The 23,162-nt window shown below is 36.6% G+C and overlaps 1 protein-coding gene across 3 annotated transcripts in view; it reads left to right on the top strand.

Moving 5' to 3' along the window:
- The window catches only part of ELF1 (E74 like ETS transcription factor 1), a 106,394-nt gene that overhangs the window by 22,610 nt on the left and 60,622 nt on the right, over positions 1–23,162 (top strand). For 2 of the 3 annotated variants that reach the window (XM_081215132.1, XM_081215136.1), the window contains exon 1: positions 5,744–5,875. The exons of the other annotated variant lie outside the window; for it this stretch is intronic. The gene's annotated coding sequence lies outside the window, so the exon portion shown is untranslated. Of the gene's footprint in view, positions 1–5,743; positions 5,876–23,162 lie in introns of those variants that run through there. 3 annotated transcript variants of the gene reach the window in all.

The raw sequence follows: 23,162 nt of genomic DNA on the forward strand, positions 1-23,162 counted from the left end.
AAAACAGACCCGAGATAGACAGTGGGGAAGATGTGGAGAGTGGGGAAGGTAGGACTGGAAACAGGTAAAGTGAGGTCAGATTGTGAAAACTTTGAACACCATGATAAGTAGTCCAGCTTTTTGCCTCTAGGGAATCAAAGTTTGTTTTTCAGCCATGAGTGACAGAGTTGTTCTTTAGGAAGATTTCTCTGAGAGGGTGAAACGTGAGTTGAAAGTACGCAGTTGGTGGTAGAGAAAGGGACAGGTAAGATGTTGTTGAGATATTATTCTTCTATGATGTGTTGCTTTTACCTGAAGAATAGCAAAGGAGGAGCTGAAGTTTCACTCTCATCTCAATATAAAAAACAGAAGATTTCCTCTCCACAACATTTGGAGGTTGCTGAATAGTAAGGTGACAAGAGTCTTTCTGAGTGGCTGCTGTGTGAAGAGCACTAACTACATGAGGTTCTAGGGCTCTGTAGCAGCAGAGCAGTGGTTCTCATAAGCCTGGGCTCTATCCACACCACTGAATCGGTTTCTAGGAGTAGGCATGTATCTTCAGAAGTTTCTTTTGGTAATTCGGAGGTGCATCCCTGGTTACAATCCACTGAAGTAAAAAATATATTGTCTTCAGTATTGAATTTTAAATTGCAAGAGATAATTTCATGGTGATATAAAACTTGAGATTGCACTTAGCATATTACCTGGGAGCATTATAAAGAATACAATTGTACGGTCAAGTCTTGGTTATTTTTGACAAGAAAGGAAAGTCTGACACCCAAAATAACACCTACAATAGAATCTTGTAACATAGTTACATGAATTCAGCTATATCAAATCATGGGTCATATCAAACAACCTAAGTGTCCATTGATGTATGAAGGGATAAAGTAGATGTGTATATATGTATACACACACACACATACATACAATGGGATACCTACTCAGCCATAAAAAAGAATGGAATCTTGCCGTTCATGACAACATGGATGGACCTTGAGGGTATTACGCTGAGTGAAATTAGACAGACAAATACCATATGATTTCACTTATATGTGGAATCTAAAAAACAAAACAAATGAACAAACAACACCAAACCAAACTCACAGATACAGAGAACAAACTGGTGGTTGCCAGAGGGGAAGGGGGTTAGAGGATAAATTAAATGAGTGAAGGAGGTCCAGTTATAAAATAATTAAGTCATGATGATGTGATGTACAGCATGATAACTATAATCACTAACACTGTATTGCCTTTTTGAAAGTTGCTCAGAGAGTCTTAAAAGTTCTCATCATAAGGAAAAAATTCTGTGGTGACAGATGGTAACTAGACTTACTGTGATCATTTTGCAGTGTGTACAATATTGAATCATTACATTGTACACCTGAAACTAATATAAAGTTTTATGTCAATTATAACCTCAGTTTGAAAAAAAAAATCATGGGTGAAATCATGTCTGTTAAAAATATTTTCAGTGTACAGGTAAAATCCTGATACGCTAAAATTTCCCTTCAATGAACTGTTTGAGAAAAGTTATTCATTCATGTCTGAGTCTCTGCTATGTGTTGGACCCTGTTTTAGTGGTAGGAGTACAGTAATGAACAAAGCCATTGCCTTTGGTTTGCCTCTGAAAACACACAGACACTTGACCAGGAGGACGTTCTTATGGATGAGTCTTATAATCTGAAGGGGGAAGGGGAAGGGGGCCTTGGTTTAACAAATCTAGTGATAGATAATAGAGAATTACATTTAAGCTCACATTTGGAAATGCTGCACGTTGCTCAGAACCTGGGATTACGCTTTGGAGGTGTTAACATCAACAAAATTAATGCTGTCCCACTGAGATTTATAACACTGAATCTTGGTCTTTAAAATTTTATTTTTATATTTAAATAGTAGGGAAGAGTGATTTTGGTCATTTATCATTTTAATGGTTTGATCTTTTCTTCTTCCATCTCTGGATGGAAATATGTTAGCTGCAGATCCAGAAAGATTCAAACCATGCCTTTTTCTTAGCCCGGGGTTCCTAGATATGAAACTTAGACTGTTCTGTATTTTCATGTACTAGAAGTTCTCAAATTTGAGTTCAAGGAGAAGAGGTAAAAATAAAAGGGAAGAAGAGAGTGCTTGCTTACACAGTAAATTCTTTTCATAAGTTCTATTTTTAAACAAAGAAATGAACAGTGTCTTAACTTCAGTTGGCATTTAATAAATTCATTCAGTTGACATCTTTCTCAGCTAATAGTTCAAATATAAATGTTGGCAATTCCCCCAGGTGTGACAGCTCTATATTAAGATATATACTGACTTTGATATATATCTAATTTTAGAAATAAACATGCCCACAGTATGTACAGGTGCATTATATTTCCATCACAAGTCTAAGATGCCACATTTTATTTGCAAATTTAGAGACCTAAAGTTTGTCATCCTGAAGTATTTGATACTGGTTGCTTCTACTATGAAGCATAATAATAACAGCTAATGTTTATGAAGTGTTTACTAAGCGCCTAGTACTATATTGAACATGAACTGGATTTCTTTTTCCAGTCACATTTGTTGAGGTATAGTTTATATACAGTACAATTGGCCCTATTTAGTTATACAGTTTTGTGATTTTTGACATGTACAGATATTATAACCAATACCACAGTCACCATACAGGATATTTCCATCACCCCAAACAGTTCCCTTGTTCTCCTTTGTAGTCAGCCCGTTCCCCTCATTCCCATCCCCTGGCAACCACTGATATAATTTCTGTCTTTTTTGTTTTGCCTTTTCTAGAATGTCATATAAATGGAATCATACAGTATGTATTTTGAGTTTGGCTTATTTCATTTAGCCTAATGCTTTTAGATTCATCCATATTGTATCATCTGTCAGAAGTGTAGAAGTTAATACCTTTTTATTGCTGATAGCATTCCATCGTATGGATATATCACAACGCGTTCATTTGTTCACCAGTTGGTGGACATTTGCGTTTCCAGTATTTGGTGATAATGAATGAAACTGCTATAAGTATTGATGTAGTTTTTTTTTTAATAGACACATATTTTCATTTCTCTTGGGTAAATATCTAGGAGTAGGACAGCTGGATTGTAGGATAAGTATATGTTTAACTTTATAAAGAATTGCTAAACTGCTTTCCGAATAGGCATTCCCACCAACAGTGTGTGAGAGTTGTAGTTGTTCCATATCCTCACCCTTGGTATTGTTAGTGGTGTTGTTGTTGTTGTTTTTAATCTACTGTAATGGTGTGTAGTGGTATTCTGACTTTAATTTGCTTTTCTCTATTGAGTAATGATGCTGAGATCTTTTCTCTGCTTATTTACCATCTGTATCTCTTCTTTGGTGAAGTATCTGTTCAAATAGTTTGACCATTTAAAAAATTGGCTTGTTTTCTTATTTTTGAGTTGTGAAAGTTCTTTATATATTCCAAATAGTAGTATATGAACTGACTTTAATTCTCACAATAATTCTTTGAATTGGAGGTGGGTACTGTTAGAAGTAATTTCCCAGGATTACACAGCTAATAGGTAGCAGAGCTAGGATTTGAACTCAACCTGTGCTGAAATGTTTGCCAGTTTTGTTTGTTTGTTTGTTTTTTTGGTGGAGATTGATTTTTGGGAGCTGTGAATAGAACCAAGATCCAGTTCCTGTAGGTAGTAAGATAATGCTTATAGAGACACCCCTGAGCAAAGGGGCAATATATTACAGTAGCAGCAGCTCTGGATTGCCTCTTTGGGAACAACTCAGATGTTTCTTTCTGTTGAAGAGGGGTAATTATTTTTACTTTACATCTCTTACTTCACTTCTACATACCGGTGGCCAGAAGTACTTTAAAATTACAGTCCGAATATCTGCCATTATCAAGTAATAAGGTACTTGATACAAAAGGATTTTCTCAATAGCAGAAGCGAACCCTTTTATATATCTATACTTCATAAAAAATTTCACACATTTGATGTGAGTCATTTGTTTTTTAAAAACCTTTATCATAATAATGCTGACTTCTAGGCACTTACTATTTGGTGATATCCTCAGGGAGTATGTAGAACTTACTGACCTTTCAGAGTGGCTTCGGACCCCAGTACTTTTAAAGTTATAGTCATAGTGTTAGATGTTTTTTAAAAATCTTCTTTCATTATCCACTCTGTCACTTGTTGGTTCGACATCATCCTTTCACTAGTCCCTCTTTCACCACATATAACTTCTAATTCTGATTAGGTAAAAGATAATCAGATTGTTAGGCTTATTTGTGGATATTATCTAAGATAAATTTTAGCTCTGGGAAACGACTTGGGGGATTTTCCAGTGAAAATTTCCCGTGACTGCTCAGAGGACCTTTTTGCTTGGTGTTTGGGTTGCAAGTAGTCATTCTGGATAAATGAGCTCTAAAGCAAGTTAAATATAACATTTGTCAGTAGAAAATGTGATGTATTTTTCTTTTTAGCATAATTTTTATTAATAATTTGTTAAATCGTGGAGATTATTTTAGTAAAAATATTAGTCAAGCAGTGTTCAGTGGCATGGATAAATAGGCACTTAATGGGCAGAAAGTTAGTTGACAATCATTATGTTTTGTAGCAGTTTATAAAGTTCCTGTCGGTGACAGCTTGTCCCCTCAGCTGTGCCTCTAGTAAGGCAGAATAATTACTTCCAAGTAATTTAACTAAAGGAAGAAAACCTTGCTAAATCTTGTTTACTTTTTGTAAAAGATAGGATGAAGCCTAGCTAGTGAGTTGCGCTTCTTCATTTCAAGTACTTTTGGAAGTGCTTAATGCTTTCAAGCCATTCTGATCAATTTAAGCTCTTAGAATAAATTAATAAATACTCACCCAGAGGACAGGTTAAGTAGCTGTAGTAATTACCGTTTCCACTGCTTGGGCACATTGTCAGATGTACGATGACTTGGAGAGCAAAACTGCACTGGCCATAGGTTTTGTTGACACCCTGGGGCTCACCAGAGCTGTAGCAGGGTGCTTTGCACACGGTTGGCTTTTATGTGTGGACAGTTCTGTTTGGAAGGTAAAGAAAACTGTGGCTATCACTTGGCAGTAGTAGAGTTATGAACGGTGATTGCATTGGTAATTCGTTTCAAGTAGAGTTTTGTCAAGCTTGCAATTCTATTTAAAATCATTTTGCTATATTGAACTTTAGTTCCTTTCTAATCCTAAATTTGCTTTTTTATTCTGAAAACCAGATTAGTAATTCACACTTATTTTTCCACTGAACTTTGAATTTTCTAGTGGATTTTATCTGTTTAGCGAATGTATAAATCTGCATCTGGTATTACAGTGTGCTAGCTTTTCCAGATTACATAGCAATATACCCCTTTTATATAAGAGTTAATGAGTTGCCAGGTTAGACTCAGCAGGCCATTGTTACATTAAAAGCCAGAAAGTTTGCTGTCTCTCTTCCATTCCCTTCCCTACTTTTTTTTTCTTTCATAGTTTTATTTAGTTGCTATATTAAAATAACTTTTAAAAATTGAGATTTTTATTTTTTAAAACAACATACAGGTTTTTCATTTTGCTTCCTTACAGATTCTGATTCTATCTCATTGTTAATTTTAAATTATGGTAATTAACCTGAGCTGAGTAATGGTTTAATCAAGGTAGACCTTGCTCCTTGGCTGTGCCTCTCTCCTTTTTCTACCCCTCTCCCCGTTTTCACCTGTGGATTCTCATGTCTGACCTAGCAGAGTAATTGGGTCCACGGCAACATGGGCGTGCCTCCCTTAGAAACACTCAGTCTCACATATGACTCATAAGCTGAAGCACAGACACCACTTCCCCAATCTACAGGAGCCATTTTAACAGCACAAAACTTGCCGGATTGCTTTTTACTTTCAAGCCCAAGGGACAGTATCTAAAGAGAACGAGAATATTTGAAGGTAACTTGTTAAGATTTTGCGTGTTTGCTTCTGGCTGTTTCCTGAGCCTGATAAACGGAGGGTGGTTCTTACCTGTCGAAGGACAGGGCTGAATGTGTTCTTTAACTCTCTGGAAAAAATGTGTGTAGTCAGTCACATGCCTGATTGAACTTCACTACTAGGGGGAAACAAAGCGTTCAAGTTCTGGAAAGTTTTAGATCTTCTTGGTAAAGCATTTTTTGTATTTTGTATGATTGTTTTTCCTCCCATATGACTTGAGAATAAAGGAGATTCTTCTTACTTTCTTTTTCATACTACAAAGCAAACTAGGTCAAATTCCAATTTTTAAAAATGTAATTGTATTTGTGAGGGTACCCTGTGATTTACAATTAAGTAAACTATATTATTCACCTGTGATTTGGGTGTTAAGAAAGAAGTTTCAAGAGCGAAGATTTTGTTTTGGCGTTTTAGTTAAGGGGAACTTTGGGACACCTCAGTCATAGGTGTTGCTCATTGACTGTAATGCCCTTTGTAATATCCTTTTTTCTTTCTTTAAAGTTGATGAAATTATACTAAACATTTAATTTTGAAAACTATATAAGTTTGAGTAAAATGAACGGTCATTTAGATAACAAGTTAAAGTGATTATTAAATAAAGAGGAAGAAAGGCTAGAATGATTCATTTACTATTAGAAAAAAATAATAAAGTTTTATAATTCACACTGGAAACTTATTCTGAGTAACAGCCTTAGAAGCATAGCTAGTATCTGAGGAAACGTAGTATTTTGACTTGTGTAAAATGAAAAAGTAAAGAGTATTAACCTTCTGTCTATACAACTATTCTTAAAATTTGCTTGTTTTGAATAAAAAAAATACCTAGAAAAGGTTGCTTAGTTTTCTTCTGAAATATTTCTCATTATTGAAATTAGGAGATTCTGGTGTGCCTTGAAGTTCTAGGTGCTCTGAGAAGCTGGATGCAGCAGTATATTGCTTACGAAAGTTATTTGTGAAACTAAAATTTGAATGAAAGTAAAATTTGAATATGCAGTGATTCCAAGTACAGTTTTTAGAAATAAAATTTGCCAAGTCATTTATTATTGAATGTAATGATATTTAGCTAGTTCTTTGGGAATTCGCTGCTAATAAATGTCTAACTGCTTGAAGGCCTGTCAGCTGAAAGTGAAGATTTCTAGGCAGTCAATTATTATTTCTTACTCTTTGAAAGGATTGTTCATATTATCAGATCTCAATTTGTGTTCTTATAAGACAGGCACAAGCAGACATTTTACCAGTTCAGCTCTGAGCCATTTGCTGTCATCTTTGTTTGCATATTGCTGGTTTAGTCAGCTTTTGAGTAAGCAGAGGTTGTATTTACTTCTAGTCTGCTCTGTGTGAAAAATCTAATGAAACTTTTTTGCCTTTCTTTCTCTCTTTTTTTCCTGCCTTCCTTCCTCCCTCCCTCCCTTCCTTTTCTTTCTTTTTTTTTTGTTTTGAGTTTTTAGAGGCCAGTGATCCACAGAGAAAAATCAAGGGGCAAATAATTAAGATTTTATTCATTAAAGAGAAGTAGAAGAATCTAGTTTCTTAAAATGAAGACATTGGTGCAATTCAAATAAAAATAAATGCCAGTCATATATTTCAGTTTCTTATTATGTGGAGAAGACTGAGGTGAGGCTTCAGGGAGAAGGGAGGAAAAAAAAAGCATAGAAGCAAAGGAAGACCAGTACGACTTATTAGGCAGTCCCCTTCCCATCCCACCCCTTTCCTTTTTATAAGGTTGAATATGAGTTTAAAGTGAGTCATCAGAATTAAACTTAGAATTACCAATTTGAAGAAGTTAGCGTTAAAAAAGACTGAAGATCATCCAACTGCCTCACTTTTATAGTTGAAGAAACAGTGGCTCAAACAGGTCTTGTGACTTGCTCAGGGTTATGTAGTGCTTGATGGCAGGCCTTCTAGCCTGGAGCTACTCATGAGCTGCTCATCACCAACAAGTGTTGCATTGTTTGAAATGGTCTGTATTTCCTCAAGAGTAAATAAAGCCTTAATTAAGTTGCTTGGTGATCATTTTGGTGATAAGGTATGACCAAATGAATTAACTAATGATTTTGAAAATGTGTTCAAACTAGTTTCCTTTTTCATCAGAGAGAGGATGAGGCATTTGTTTAATTTCTACAACAGCTTTTTTTCACTACTATTCGAATTTTTTCATAGTTGAATCATTGTGACATTGCATGTTTAAGATGGGCCTCTGGGAGATGGAAATACAAGGACTTGGGAATTTACGTTGAACTTCCAGATACAAAGACAGGTTTATTTCCACTTTAATTTTACCTCATATTCTTTTGGGAGGGCATATACTGTTTAGTATGATACCTTGTTCTGTTAAAGTGTGTGTGTTAAACTTGGCATATGTTTACAAAAATCTAGAGGTCTCTAAACACTAACGTAAGTACAATCTTGACTTTAACCTTCCCGTAATTAATAATCTCATTCCATTTGTTGTACCCTGCTCTTCTTCTTTGAAAGTTTACTTTACATACCAGGCACTTGATTCTTAGAATCTTCTGGGGAATACAAAATCTTTGTCTATTCACTTTTTGATGTGTTTTATTATGGTGGTTGAAATGTACTTTAGATCTGCCTTTCTTTAGGTCTGAAATTTGGATTTTTAAAATGCTTTGCATATGACTGTTGAATCTTCTAACTTTCCAAGTCCCCTAACCTAATTCAGCATCAGATGCTCCACAGTGTGGCCATCATTGTTCTAAGCAACGAACAGAGCACAGAAGGCTCGGAAACCTGGGCTCTCGTCTCACAAACTTAGATTCTTACTGGGAAAACGTAGGTGAAATAAGTGAAGAATGGAACCAAACCACTGAGTTGTTAAATTTTGGTTCAGACTGTTTGCCTAGAGGTGAAAGGTGACTGAAACTTAAAATAGGCAGAAAAGTCTATGAGTCTTTAGGAATTATGAGTATTGAAGAATGAATAGCATTTGTGTAGGTTAAGGAGAGTGTCTTCAGTAAGAATAAGAATATAAGCTCTTAGAGAGCAGAGATGTTTTATTCTGTTTCTTCGTCTTTTTCAACCTTTGACAGAGTATCAAGCACAAGTGTATATAGGCTGGTGTTATTTGCTGCATTAAACCCTTGGCTGCTCAGTTGGGCAGGTCCTGTTAAAGTTAGTGGTAGCAAATCTTTAAAGGACTTGTGGCCTTCAACTTAATCTCTGATGCCTGCACATTGTAACCAAAGAAGTAATTAACACCTGCCTGGTAGTATACGACCTTTAAAGTAGTAATTTTTGACCTTTGGTGTAACAGAGAATCAATCACCTGGCTTCAACTTAGAGATTTTGGTTCCTTAGGCCCTGGGGTTTGACTTATCCATCTGCAATTTTAATAAGTACTCTAGATGACTGTGATGCACGGGCTGCCACACTTTCTTGGAGAGTTTGCAGGCTTAAGAGCTGTGAAGAGTGATTAATCAGTTACTTAACATTTTAATATCTGAATTTTTAAGGAACAATTGTATTTTGAAGCCCACGGCCTCTAGTAAGTAAGAAAAGTCACTAGAACTTATTTAGCCTCGTCTCCCTACCCTGGTTATCCCTTCCTCTGTTCCAGTTTTTTGCTGTGGTATATTTTTCAACTTTGTGGCTCTCCCTGTTTCCTTTTCTCTAATTCTACTTTTTCTCCTCCGGCTCCCCATTCACTACCGGCTTGACCACAATATATAATTAAACTAATTATTTTTGTTTTTCAGGTATAATTAGCCCCTTCTTTATCTCTCAGCGAACCATCACACTCTCTCCAATGTTAGTTTTTTTCTTAGTTCCCTTTGGTGCTTCATGGTATCTCTCCATTCTGTTTTCCTTGGGTTAGAGCAAAAACAGCCCCATCCTGATTTAGGGTAGCATTATAGTCTTTGAAAACCCTTCTCTCCTGGGAAGTACACTATTAGTGTTTGTAATTGTTTGAGTCTGGGAGGGAGTAACTTTTTTTTACGGTATGAGTTTCTTTGGACATTTAACTGCATAGTTGATTGCATATTTGTAGGCTTTGCATTACATTACGTCTCGTGTGATGGGACATAGGTGTTCACAGACTCTCATAGAAATGGGAAGAAGAGTCCCATCAGTTGAGTGGTCTGAATATAATTTGCTACCATCAGTTGGCCAGAATATTTTGCTCCTTTGCTTAGGAGCTGCCTCATATAAATGGTAGGAATTAAATTAGTAATATCATTGAGTCAACCTAAATGATTAGGGCAGTTTTCAACTGTCTGAGCAATCTTTCTCCCATTAGTAGAAGAGGAACTCCTAAAGAGCAAGTTATTTGTCACCTCTATCTTTGTGTCTTGTCAGACGATCTGTATACTAGAGGAAAAGTGGCTATTGAGCTATACTACAAATGTGTAGGCACCCCACCCTTTTTGAAAAAAATAACTCCTGGGCTGTATGCTTTGTTGGTAGAGGGGATAAATTATGCAGCTGAGCTTTGGCTGAACAAATTTCTGTGCAGAAACGTTTTCATTTGCTTCTCTTCCAGTAAATAAGTATCTGAATTAACATTGTCCTCATCATCAGAAAACTGTTCCTAAACTTCTCTTTTCACTTTCAATTCTCTTAACCCTGTAAGAATTCAGAGCTCTTCTTTCATTTGTCTTTTAATGCTGAGTAGCGGGTATCAGCTCTTTTTCATCTCCATATTTTGTAGCTGGAGATTGGTTGCCAGCATCAAAACAAACCAAAAAAAAAGCACAACCGTAAACTATGAATACCTTCTGGAGTTTTTATGAAGATTGATTTAATAATTTTTATATTAAAAAGCTATCAAAATGATGCACATTGTTAAAAATCTAATAAAAACCTTTAGTGAAAAGCAGCCTCTCTACCCCTTCCCACTCTCAGTCCTGCTGCCTAAAGGCAACCACTTATACAAGTTTTTGGTTTTTTGATTTTTCAAATTTGTATTTTCTTGGATCTATCCTTTTCCAGTCTTCTACCCCATGGAATAGAAGTTCTTCAAGGTAGCAGGAACCAGTGTGACTTTACATGATGTAAAGTCATGTAAAGTTCATCTTCTGTGTGATAGATGCTCAGTAATACAGTGGTCATTGTATTTGTGCAGAGTTGTATGGTACAGTTTTACAAATCTAAATTAAAGAAAATTGGTTATTTTCTGTATTTTAGAAAACAGTCCTGTAAACAGTGAAACTAGAAAATTTTACAATAAAACTATAAAAATGAGGTGTTGATTTAATAACTGTTAGTTTATGTGCATCTTATTTTTTATACCAAAATACTAAATGGAAGCTGAATATTGTAATGGAGCAATTCATTATCCTTTTTCCTTTAAAACTGAAATGTGCATGTAGGGGAATGTATAAAACATATACAGTTTAAATGTAATTACATAGTGTTTACTCATGTCATAACAGAAATAGAGCACGTTTATTAAGATAGAAATCCCCCAGCAGGACTTTCCTGGTGGTCCAGTGGTTAGGACTCCCTGCTCCCAACACAGCTGGCCCAGGTTCGATCCCTGGTCGGGGAACTAGATCCCTCAGGCCTCAACTAAAGATCCTGCATGCGGCAATGAAGATCCCGAGTGCCACAACTAAGACCCGGCACAGCCAAATAAATAAATAAATAAATAAATAAATAAATATTTAAAAAGAAAAAAAGAAATCCCCCACTCTGCCCATGTTTTTTTCTCCTTAAAAATAACTATTATCCTGATTTTTGCAATAAGCTTTTCTTTATAGTTTTACCCCTTTGAACTTTATTTAAATGGATCACACCATGTATATTCTATAGTGACTTGCTTCTTTCATTTAACTCTATGAGCTTCATCTTACTTAATTTTAATTGCAGTGTAGTATTGCATTGTCTGTATCGGAATGTATTTATTCTTTCTTGTTGATGGCAGTAGATTATTTCCAGTTTGGGAACACTCTTGCACATAATTCTTGGAGCATACGTGCAAGAGCATATGTGAAGAGTTTACAAAGAGTATGGAGAGAATGAATATTTAAGATACTTTAGAGTTTTTCATTTTCTTTCCTAGGAACTATTGCTATTGCCTGCTATTGATGCCTTCCTACCCATTCAGCATCTTACTATGGTGTTTTGCCCTGGGGACTAAAATCTTCCAGGACCCTAAACAAATGGGCAGTTGATGCCTTTAGAGTAAGTTGCAAACATTAGTATATTTGACCACTAAACACTTAGCAGTTTAGCATGCCTGTCATTTATTAACTAGAGTGTAATTAGTTCAAACATAATTTTGAATAAAAAACAAATTTTGATAGAACATTGTAATCCCTATTATGTATATAAAAACAATATTATTATTGATATGTATGAAGTAAAGGTATAAAAATACAGACAGTTGGGCCAACATCAATTTTAGAATAGTTGGAGGAGATTGGTGAGGGATATATAGAAGGCTTTAACTATATTTGACTTTTTTATTCTTAAGAATCTGAAACAAATTATGGAAAAGTGTTAATGTAATGTGAAGCCGGGTGATGGGTATGTCAGTGTATTCTTTCTTTGGTTGAACTATTTCATAGTAAACTGTGCTATATAAGGGGTAGTTTATTTTTGCTCCACATTTATATATAACTGAGAAATAATGTTTAATTTGATGAGGAGTAGAAGTTGATTTTTAAAAAATGTGGTGAATAAACTCTACATCAGTTAAAAAAATCACCATTTCAGTGAAGGAGATTAGGTAGATTCAGAATTAAGTTATAATAGGACCGTGTATCTGTCCCACATAACTAACGAGATGGCTCTAGGCATACTTCTTTTTTTTTTTTTTTTTTTGTGGTACGCAGGCCTCTCACTGTTGTGGCCTCTCCCGTTGCGGAACACAGGCTCCGGATGCGCAGGCTCAGCGGCCACGGCTCACGGGCCCAGCCGCTCTGCGGCATGTGGGATCTTCCCAGACCGGGGCACGAACCCACATCCCCTGAATTGGCAGGCAGATTCTTAACCACTGTGCCACCAGGGAAGTCCTCTACGCATACTTCTGATGAGTAAATGATAATTTCCAGTTGAGATCCATGGGAGCTATAGTTTGCTAGAAATGATTTAGTCTTTAGGATCATCACACATTCAAATATTTTTCAAAAACACATTTTAGAACAAAGATTCATAAAACATAATTGATATAGTATTAATTGACACTGATAAACTTTTAAGTAGCTAATACCCCAAATCAGACTTTTACATCTAACCAGATTTATTGCCATAATTAGTGTTTCATCTTGCTTCCTGATATGGGTGTCATCTTGTTTCCTTAAAATTCTTACTATAATGATAGTAATTCCTGCATCTTTAGTGACTTTTTTTGTTATAAACTTGATATGGAATCTTTATATAAGATTTCCAAAATTTAATAATGTAAATGTGGGAGTTGCTATAAAAAGGGAAACATAGATCTTAATCCAGTGTTTTGCTTTTGCAGTCATCTCTTGGCTCTCTTTTCTGAGCTCTTTTTCACAGTGTCCGTATAAGTAGTGGCAGGGACAAAGAGGAACAAATGAAAGTAGAAGTCATAAGATTTTATAGTTGGAAGGGTTCTTAAAAGTCATGCAATTCAGGGGTCTCCTGGATTTGTTTTTTTTATTATTATGTTCCTTTTCATCCTATATAATTTATTGATTTCATTCAACAATTATTTATTGTCTGTTAGGGAGAATTCTTGATGCTGGGGAGTACAGCAGCCAGAGATTTTCTTATGGCAATTTAGAACATATCCATGCTGATGGAACCAATGCCGTATTTTGTGTTTTTGGCCGCACTGTGTGGCATGTGGAATCTTAGTTTCCAGATCAGGGATTGAACCCGTGCCCCCTGCGTTGGAAGTGCAGAGTCTTAACCACTGGACTGCCAGGGAAGTCCCCAGTGCTGTGTTGGTGGCGGTGTGTAGCCTGCACCTTTTAGGCAAGATAGAAAAGGTTAGACCCCCAAGCTTCTTGTTAAGATCTCTACACATGGCATTCCTAAGGTGGGCTATAGCCTTTGTTCTGCAGAAGGTCAGAACACTTTGTGAGAGGCATCACTGAAGATGGGCTGCTTTTTGCATCTTAGATATTTCTGTTTGTTATAATGGAAGCCTAATAATCATGATTTATCTTTCTTTGGTAATAATATTTTTCTAAGCACTGAGTCCTAGCAAATGTTTAAAATTCCTTTCCAAGTAACCTTTGTGTTTATTTAGAATTTTATGTCTTAAAGAAGCCTTGTTAAAGTATGCTGGAAGAATATATACAGTATTATACTATTTATATAAGGTTAAATATATACCGCACAAAACACACATATATTAAAGCATAAAGCAAAAGAATGTGAAGATTTTAGATTTAAATTAGAATAATCAGAATTAATGTTATACGTGTTTTAGTTTGAGAGACAGTTCATATTTAGAAACAGAAGATTTGTGTAAGTTATTTGTTTATTCAGAACGTTTTATGGCATGAACTGTTAAGCTGGGTGTTATATTTGATCCTTTCGTCTTTGGATCAGTGACAAATATGTGGGCTGTTATAGGATCATTTATAACCTGTTAGTCTTCTGAATAAACTGAAAGGAAGGTGTACTGTTCATCTGCACTTGGAAGAACAGAACAGCTGCTCACCATTGTTAGCATATTTGGTTGTTGAGAAGTGGTAGACGCCAGGTTCTCTGCAGATGTCCTGAGACTTTCCTGACCATTTTCAGGTGGTTCGACCCAAGCATCAGAGCCAGGGGCTGTGGGAAGGGAGCTAATGTGTAAGGAAATGGACAATTCCCTTAGGGTTCAGGGAGCATTTATTCCCTAGATACTGGGGACAGTTGAGGGTAATACATTTACAAGTAAGAGAAGAAATATACTAAAGATATGCTAGGAAGGCACTAGTAACTCTTACACTGTTGAAAAGAATGAACTAGATATTTTCATTGAAAAATACTGAATAAAAATGAAATTGGTTTCCAAGATACTCATTTAAGAAATGTTACTTGCTTTAGGAACATGGTGCCATGTTTAAAGCTGATTATTACATGTATATTAAATTCTCTTTAGGAAAGAAAGACCATAAGATGAGCTTACTTGCAGTAAAAGATTGAGTTATTGTGGACATTGACCTAGAGACAAATAGCAGTATGGCCTGGTGAAATTGTAGTTGTGGTAACTTACAGCTTAGGTAAGAATTGACCAATGGAGAAGATGGCTGTATTGTGCCCAAGTTTTTATGGAATATGATGCATATGAGTGATGAATTGAGGTGATTCTTAGGAATTATTAGTTGGGGAGGCAGCTAGGCATGATGAAAAGTGAGCATCTCTGTTTTAGTTGTAATTAATTGCAAGCTTGCTTTAAATGACTTAAAACAGTAATAAGTATTCACCTATTGGGAATGGAGTTCTATTTGCTTTGTGTATAGTTGGAGAACATATGTGAGTAGATAATGTGAGCCATGTTTTGGATATACTGAGAAGAGAGCAAGGGAGTGGAGATAGTTTGATTGGGGGGGAACACAAATTGTAATCTGGGAGAAGTGCTCACAAGAAGCCATGGTAAAAATGACCAGAGATCAAAGAGGCAAGGTGTCTGTCCTGCTGTTTTCAGTCAGTTGTTCAAAGTTTTTTTTGTTTGTTTTTTGTTTTGTTTTTGGTGGTAGTTATCTTTTTTGAGAGGTAAAGGCAGGGTGGGGAGAGCGTCTTCTATCTAGGTGGTCACATGTTATTTATCTAACCAGTTGGGTAAAATAGTTTGGGGGCTGTTCTGTTGTTCAGAGACTTGATTTTTTTACTCACTCATTGTGGTTTTCAAGTCTTAATTTGTAAGGTACTTATTCCTAAGAGTACTTCTTAAGAAATCTATTAATAACGAGTCTTCATGTGTGTAATGAACTTAGATCCCAACCTCAGAATACCTTTTTAAGTGTTCTGTTTTCATAAACACTCTTTACCAATTCTATCTTATGCTTCTGACACCAGGCTGTGATACCTTTTCACATAAACTATTGGACTATTTATAAAACAAGACATAAAGATGTAGCAGAGAAGGCAGGAAATACTTGACGTTTGTATGCCATATCTTGTTCTCTGCTTCCTGTCAGTTAAACCACGATGAGAGGAACAGAGACACAGATGTACAGTTGCTGCTCTAATTTCCCATTAGGGAGACCAGTTAGGTATAAAGCTTGTTTCATTAAACTTTTGTCACTTGTTGATTCTAGGCATGTTGTAGTCTTGTTTTGTATTATATGGGTTGTATGGATCACAATTAGATGTTTGATATAGAAAATATAAAATGTGTTTACTTTTGTGAAATTTTTATAGGTCATAAAAGGCTGGCATTCAAATTTGTATCTATGGTATACATGCAATATGAAATGATAAGCTAATATGTTGGTCTCAAAATTTTGACAAGCATTAATTTATTTTTGTATTTTGGTTTATCAGTATTCTTTAAAACTTTTAGAGCACTTTATGGTTTACAAAGTAAAATCTTACTAGGTACAACTTTAAGATGATGAAAGGAAGGTCACAGAGGTTGACTTATCCAAGAAAATAAAGTTAGTAAATGGCAGGACTAGGATTTGGATGCAGGTCTTCTGATGCTAAATCTTGTGTCCTTTTAGGAAAAGGTTTGTTTTCATTAAATTACTATTTTACCTATTATTCAGTGATTTAACCTTTTAGGTTTTCCTTAGCTTCTTCTATCTGGAATGTCCCCCCAGCAAATAATTACTGAATAATATGGGAGAATAAGCTTTGTAGCCACTTCTGCTACATCTTTTGTCTTAGCTGATAGACTGATTGCCCATAGTGTTTCTTTCCTGTCCTTCTCCCTTACCCACTGGTGTCTGGCAGATAGGTCCCTAGTGAGCACTTGTGAAATAAATAAAAGAATGTAGATAGTACTGATATGATTTCTGAAGGCCACCTAGTATATAGGAAAAGATAATACAGGGGGAATTTTCTCTTCTTCCTTGAAGTGTTTATATTTGTAAAGGGAATGCTTTAAAAAAAATTCCAATAAACTTTTTGGTTGTTGTTAAATTTCAGTTAACTCAAAGGCAAATTAAAAATTAAAGTGAAATAGAGGCCCTGAGGTTTGCCTGGAAGAAGTCAGCCATTGGATTTAGCTGTATCTATTTTCACCTCAAATTTTCCCTTCCCCTCTCCTTATGTGCCTACAGATTGTCTGAAAGGTAAGAAATTCTCCCACAACTCTTACTGTCCACTTTGAGTGGGAGAGGTCGCATTTTCTGTGTCTAGTTGCCAGGGATTGAGAGGTAGCTGGGAGTTAGACATGGGAGGAGAGGGGCAGAGTTTCTGTTCATGGGTTGTAAGGTAACTGTATTGCCTGACAATCTCACATTTTTAAAGCAGAATATTTTGAGGGGGAACATCAAGATCACTAGATTAGAAGCCCTTCGAAGGCAGAAGTTTTGGTCTGTTTTGTTCTGTGCTGTATTCCTGCCACCTAGAATAGAGTCTGACATGTTGTAGGTACTCAGTGGAGTGTATGAATAGATGAATGAACGTGAGCTGAAGTCAGACGTGCTCAAACTCTCTCTGAGCATCTTGAGTATTCCTTTGACAAATATTTATCCTGGGCCGTCTGTGTAAGCTGTGTGAGTATGGTGGTGACCATGACAAAGTCCTTTTGCCCTTATTTGGTTGGCTCTGTCAATGCACGGTTATTACTGATATGAAGATTAAATGACAGATATAGCAACATACTGTAGCATAAGGCCTGGCACATGTAAATAGTAGCTATTATTTTCTCCTTCTTATTTATTTCTAATTTGTTATCATCTCTTAAATTCCTTGAGGATAAGTATCATGGTTTTTTCGTATCTGTGCAAAAACATCCGTGATTGTAGAGATGTTTAAGAATTACGTAAAGTAGTATATATGTCTTGCTTTATAAATTGTAAAAGCACTTATTAGACACTAAGATATTATTACCAACAAATGATAATGTAAATGGACCTATTGTGCTATTGTACAATTTCTGGATGTGTCTTCATGCTAAAGTATTTTAAAAAATCTAATAAGTGCCTGTTATATCTACTAAAGCAACTTTGAATTCTTGAACTTCCAAAGAGTAAGGCAAAGCCATAAAGCAGAAAATACTTCTAACAAAGAGCAAGTTTAATGCAGCTAGACATTTTTACAGGAGTATCTCTCTTTTAAACATTACCCTGGAAGGAAGTAGATTCCTTGAAAGTTGGTGATAGAAGTCTCTATTAAGTGACTAAGAAACTTTAATCTGTCATGGATATCATATCCTTCTTCACTAACTGAATCAGCATCATCTTTTCAAAATACTTAATACTAAATGGCAATATACAGTAATCCATAGATGCAGTGAGTTCATATATTTCAAAGTTTCACTGGTATCCATATGGATGTAGGACAATTTTGATGTTCAATTGAATAACTTGTAAGAAAGGTTATATCGTAATAAGTCATATCTTTTTGAAAATTTTATTTTCCTATTTCTCCCTTCTTCCAATCCTTAGGCAGAGAGCAAAAAGTTGAAGTAAACTAGTGAGTTTTGTTTGTTTTAAATAATTTCCCCACACCCTGGGTAGTTTAAAAACCATTGTTGAGAATCTCTATTACAAGTAATTAATGAAGAATTTAAGGAGGACAGTATACACATCAGTGGCTAGAAGTTATCAGTGTAGCAGTCAAGCTATGGAATGTTTGTTTAAACTGTCCTCATCATTTTTAGATGGTAGTTACCAGATCCCGCTTGCACTGGGCTTTGTAATCTTGGGACCACACTCCGTTGTTGCAACCGGATATGAAAACCTCCAGGAACTTTCCACTTCTTCTTTCCAAATCAAGCCTAAATTCCACTGCCTGACTTTCAAGACCCTCCATAATTGGTTTTGCTTTGCTTATTTAACCACATTTTCTACTATTTCCCATTGTCAACTCTTAGCTCTGGTCAGGCTGTTAACTATCTCCAAACTTACTTGGTAGGTTTTGATTCTCTTTATTCTTCTGTGACTCAGCCTTCTCTCTCTCTCTCTCTCTCTCTCTCTCTCTCTCTCTCTCTCTCTCTCACACACACACACACACACGCACACGCACATATGTACACATGTATGCACACATAAGCAAACATGCACATACACACACTATACTGTCTTTCCCTTTCCCTGTGGTCTCTCCACATCCTATGTCACTTTAAGGTTGAGTTTAAGTCCTTTACTGTCTAAAGTGTTCCCTTGATCCATTTGACCATCCCCTCTTCTGAAATGCTGCAGTATAGATCAGCTTTATTAGCGTTTAATTAAATGCTAACTTTTGGTGTTCAATTGTTTTCTCTCTTGGTCTTGTTTCCTGAACTAGATTGTGAGCTTCACAGGAATAAGCCCATGCAGTATCTTTTTGTCTTTCCCACAGTGCTGAGCTAAGGGGAAGTTCACTAAGTATTCACCAATTTTTTTTTACCACCAAGTCAATCAGTAGACCATGGTTTCTTCTGAAAATGGATGTTGTGGAAGGCCTAAAAATTGAACTGTTCTGTATTATAAATCTTTTTTTGTTTGTTTTGTTTTGCCACACCATGCGGCTTGTGGGATCTTAGTTCCCCGACCAGGGATCAAACCCGTGCCCTCGGCAGTAAAAGCATAGAGTCCTAACCACTGGACTTCCAGGGAATTCCCTGTATTATAAATTTTTATATTACTTGTGAATGATATTTAAAGTTTGCTTCAACTTAAGATATGTACAATAGGAAAATATAAAGTTACATGTGTAATTTATACTAAGCCCATGCCCTTCCACTTTCTCATCTCTCATCTTGTGGTTTTACTGCTTCTAGTTTTTTTGGTGTCATTGAGTTTAGCATCTTAGGTGAGAGCCAGGTAGTTACGAGGATGATTGTAGGAAGAATCCCATTTTAAGGATCTTGACATGGAGCGCCAGAATCGTTTGATTATATCCAAACTTATTTAAACTAGATTTCTATTATTTAAAGAAGAAAAGGGGTATGCTATGAAATTGGAGATATTCTCACACATAGTGAGCAGGAAGTTTTGTGCACAAGGATCTTTGAGTCCATCAAACTTGTTGGTGACTTGGGAAAAGGTGAAAATGCTTTGCATCTCTAGAGTTTATATCCTTAAGTCTGGTCCCACTGTGACTTGGAAGAGGCTGCTAAAATGCCACAGGTATAAAAGGTTATGATCACCCAAGAAGATTTGGAGAGATCTGGATTGAGCCTATCATTCAGCACAGATGAAGCCTGGGAAAGGGTAGTACATACAGGGTGCTGGGGGGAATTGGGGCAGGGCCGACTTTGGCTTCTTTAATTCGGGGGCGGGGTAAGGGGGCCATGAGAGACTATAAAATGCAGAAATGCTGGTGTACCTATTTTTGAGTTGGGAGTGAAGAGTAGTAAAAAAATTGTGACAGAGGTGTCCTTTTTAAACTTGGTCTGTGAACATTCCCAGTCAGTCTTCTGGTGCAGGTGATCAGATACCCTGTTTTTACAAATCTGACTGGCTGCATTTTTCCTCATACCTTTTGGGACATCATGAAGAGCCACTTCAACCCTGTTAATGAATTTGAAGTTTTTCTTATAGGCAGTGGAAGCCACTGATTAGTTTTTTTTAAAATTAATTAATTAATTAATTGTTTTTGGCTGCGTTGCGTCTTTGTTGCTGCACGCGGGCTTTCTCTAGTTGTGGTACATGGGGGCCACTTTTTGTTGCAGTACGTGGGCTTCTTATTGTGGTGGCTTCTCTTGTTGCGGAGCATGGGCTCTAGGTGCGCGGGCTTCAGTAGTTGTGGCACGCGGGCTCAGTAGTTGTGGCTTGCGGGCTCTAGAGCACAGGCTCAGTAGTTGTGGCACACGGGCTTAGTTGCTCTGCAGCATGTGGGATCTTCCCGGACCAGGGCTTGAGCCCGTGTCCCCTGCATTAGCAGGCGTATTCTTAACCACTGTGTCACCAGGGAAGTTCCTTTTTTTTAAAACAAATTTTAGTATAGTTGATTTACAGTGTTGCGTTGATTCGTTGTTTTTTTTTTTTTTTTTTTTTTTTTTTTGCGGTACGCGGACCTCTCTCTGTTGTGGCCTCTCCCGCTGCGGAGCACAGGCTCCGGACGCGCAGGCTCAGCGGCCATGGCTCACGGGCCCAGCTGCTCTGCGGCATGTGGGATCTTGCCGAACCGGGGCACGAACCCGTGTCTCCTGCATCGGCAGGCGGACTCTCAACCACTGCGCCACCAGGGAAACCCCGTTGATTAGTTTTAAGTAGAGAAGTAAGTTGATCATATTTTCATTTTTGGTTAATTACTCCTATTGCAGGGTGAAGAACCACAAGGGGAGCTAGAGTAAAGGTAGTAATGACCCATCAATTGAACACATAGAGCTGCTATCACCTAATAATACAATCTGTGGCCATTAAGCTTTTTATGTAACCTTTGATTTTGTTTTCACCTGATGGTGTGTCTCTTCCTAAGAGTGAAACTTCTCATGACAGAGTAACAGTCTCTTCTAGAAGAGTATTGTGCAGTGTGGGAGTTAGAGATGGCAGGAGCCGTGTCCTGTAGCAAAATCTCCTGTGGGACTTCACAGCAACATCCCTGGCTTTTCCCTTTCACTTTGGGCCAGAATGAAACATTGTTATTGATGGGAATCTGCCGTATTCTCAGGTGAGGGAACCATTGGACTAGAGCGTATCTTTTCTCTGATGATAATATTAAACGGGGGAATAAACAGCCACAGAAATGAAACAGTTTTCTTGTGAACTGATTCTTGTTTGTTACAGAAAGAAAAATGTTAACTGCCCGATCAGGTCTTGCTGATAAGCACATTTCAGCATATTTGTGTTCCCGAGCTAGGTGTGTTTTTGTCGGAGTTTAGATTTTGCGTGCTGGAGGGAAGAAAGTTCCTTCAGTCAGTTTATTTGCATAATAAAAACACCAATAAATGACATTTTTGACAATGATCACTTTCAGCCATTTGGAGAAAGTAAATTTTTTTTTTTCATGACCAAGGTTAAAAGACTATCTGATTACTGTTGGGTATTTCTCTTTGGTTTTAAATTCTCTTGTTTTCAGAACATGCTCAGAAAAAGGGTTAGTCTTGAGACCACAGGTATGAACAGGTCTAGGTATGTGATATGGTTTTGCAAGGTGCTACAAATGCTGCCTGAGTGTAATGTGACACCAGGTAGGCCTAAGTGGCCAATGATGGGAAGTGGAGAACAATGTGAAAGAACCGGCCTTTCAGGTCTGGGGAGTGAGTAATTGCAGCCTGTCCTCTGAGTACTGGAACTGTTCTGGGGTGTCAGCAGAAAGGCCAAGCATAGAGAAGTCAGCCTGTTCCCTTGATCATATTGACTTTGTGGGGTTTTTGTTGTTGTTGTTGTTGTTGTTTCACTTTAACATGGTTGAAGCTAAGGTGAGCTTATTCAGGTTTCCAAGGCCTGCTTTGGCTTTGCATAAATCACCAGAATACAAAAAACATCAATTTGTGTTTCATTCACGTGGAAATAAAAATATACTTTTGAAAAAGATCTAAGTACTTCACTTCCCTTGCCTCCCCCTCAGTGTCAATGAAAGATGCCTAAAGCAGTGGAGCTACTTAAAAGATAGATGGTTATATATATGGTACTTATATGATTCCAATAACAATATTTTTAAACTTATTCTACATTTTCTTGAATTCCTTGAATATTTGAAATGAGTTAAAGGTGGTAGTATAGAAACATTTTCTTTTTGAATTAAGAGAACCCTGAATGCAGTAGGGAATGATTTGCTCCTCTGTGACATTTACTTGTATTTTTTCCTCTTCTACTTTGTGTATAGAGTACATGATTTAGAGAGTGCTATGCAGTGAGATTTATTTTACAATTAATGTCTTTGTTTGTTTGTTTCCTTATTCAGTAGAAACTGAGAGACTACCCTTGTTGGGGGAGATTAAAGTCTGGTTACTTAACTGTAACTACATTTTGATGTGTTTTTTATTTTTTTCTTATCTACAAGTTTTTAGTGTGATAGCAGTATTGTATTCAAAGAACTAGCAAGAAAAATGTCAATAAAATTAATTTTAAAGTATTTTAATGAGTTATTGTGGTAGCTTTATAAAAAGGCTTATTGATGTTTCCTTTTCACTTTTTTAGGCTGAGTGAAGGTAAAGCAAGATAGTATGATATATGATAGAACTTGGAAGCGAACAACAATAGTAAAATTTTAAGATTTAAAGCAATAATAGAAAAATGTAGAAACTCCTCTTTTTCAGTTATTCCACATAAAAATGTGACTGAAAATG

The sequence above is a fragment of the Mesoplodon bidens genome, assembly GCF_964165515.1.
Source record: "Mesoplodon bidens genome assembly, chromosome: 17".
Lineage (NCBI taxonomy): Eukaryota > Metazoa > Chordata > Mammalia > Artiodactyla > Ziphiidae > Mesoplodon > Mesoplodon bidens.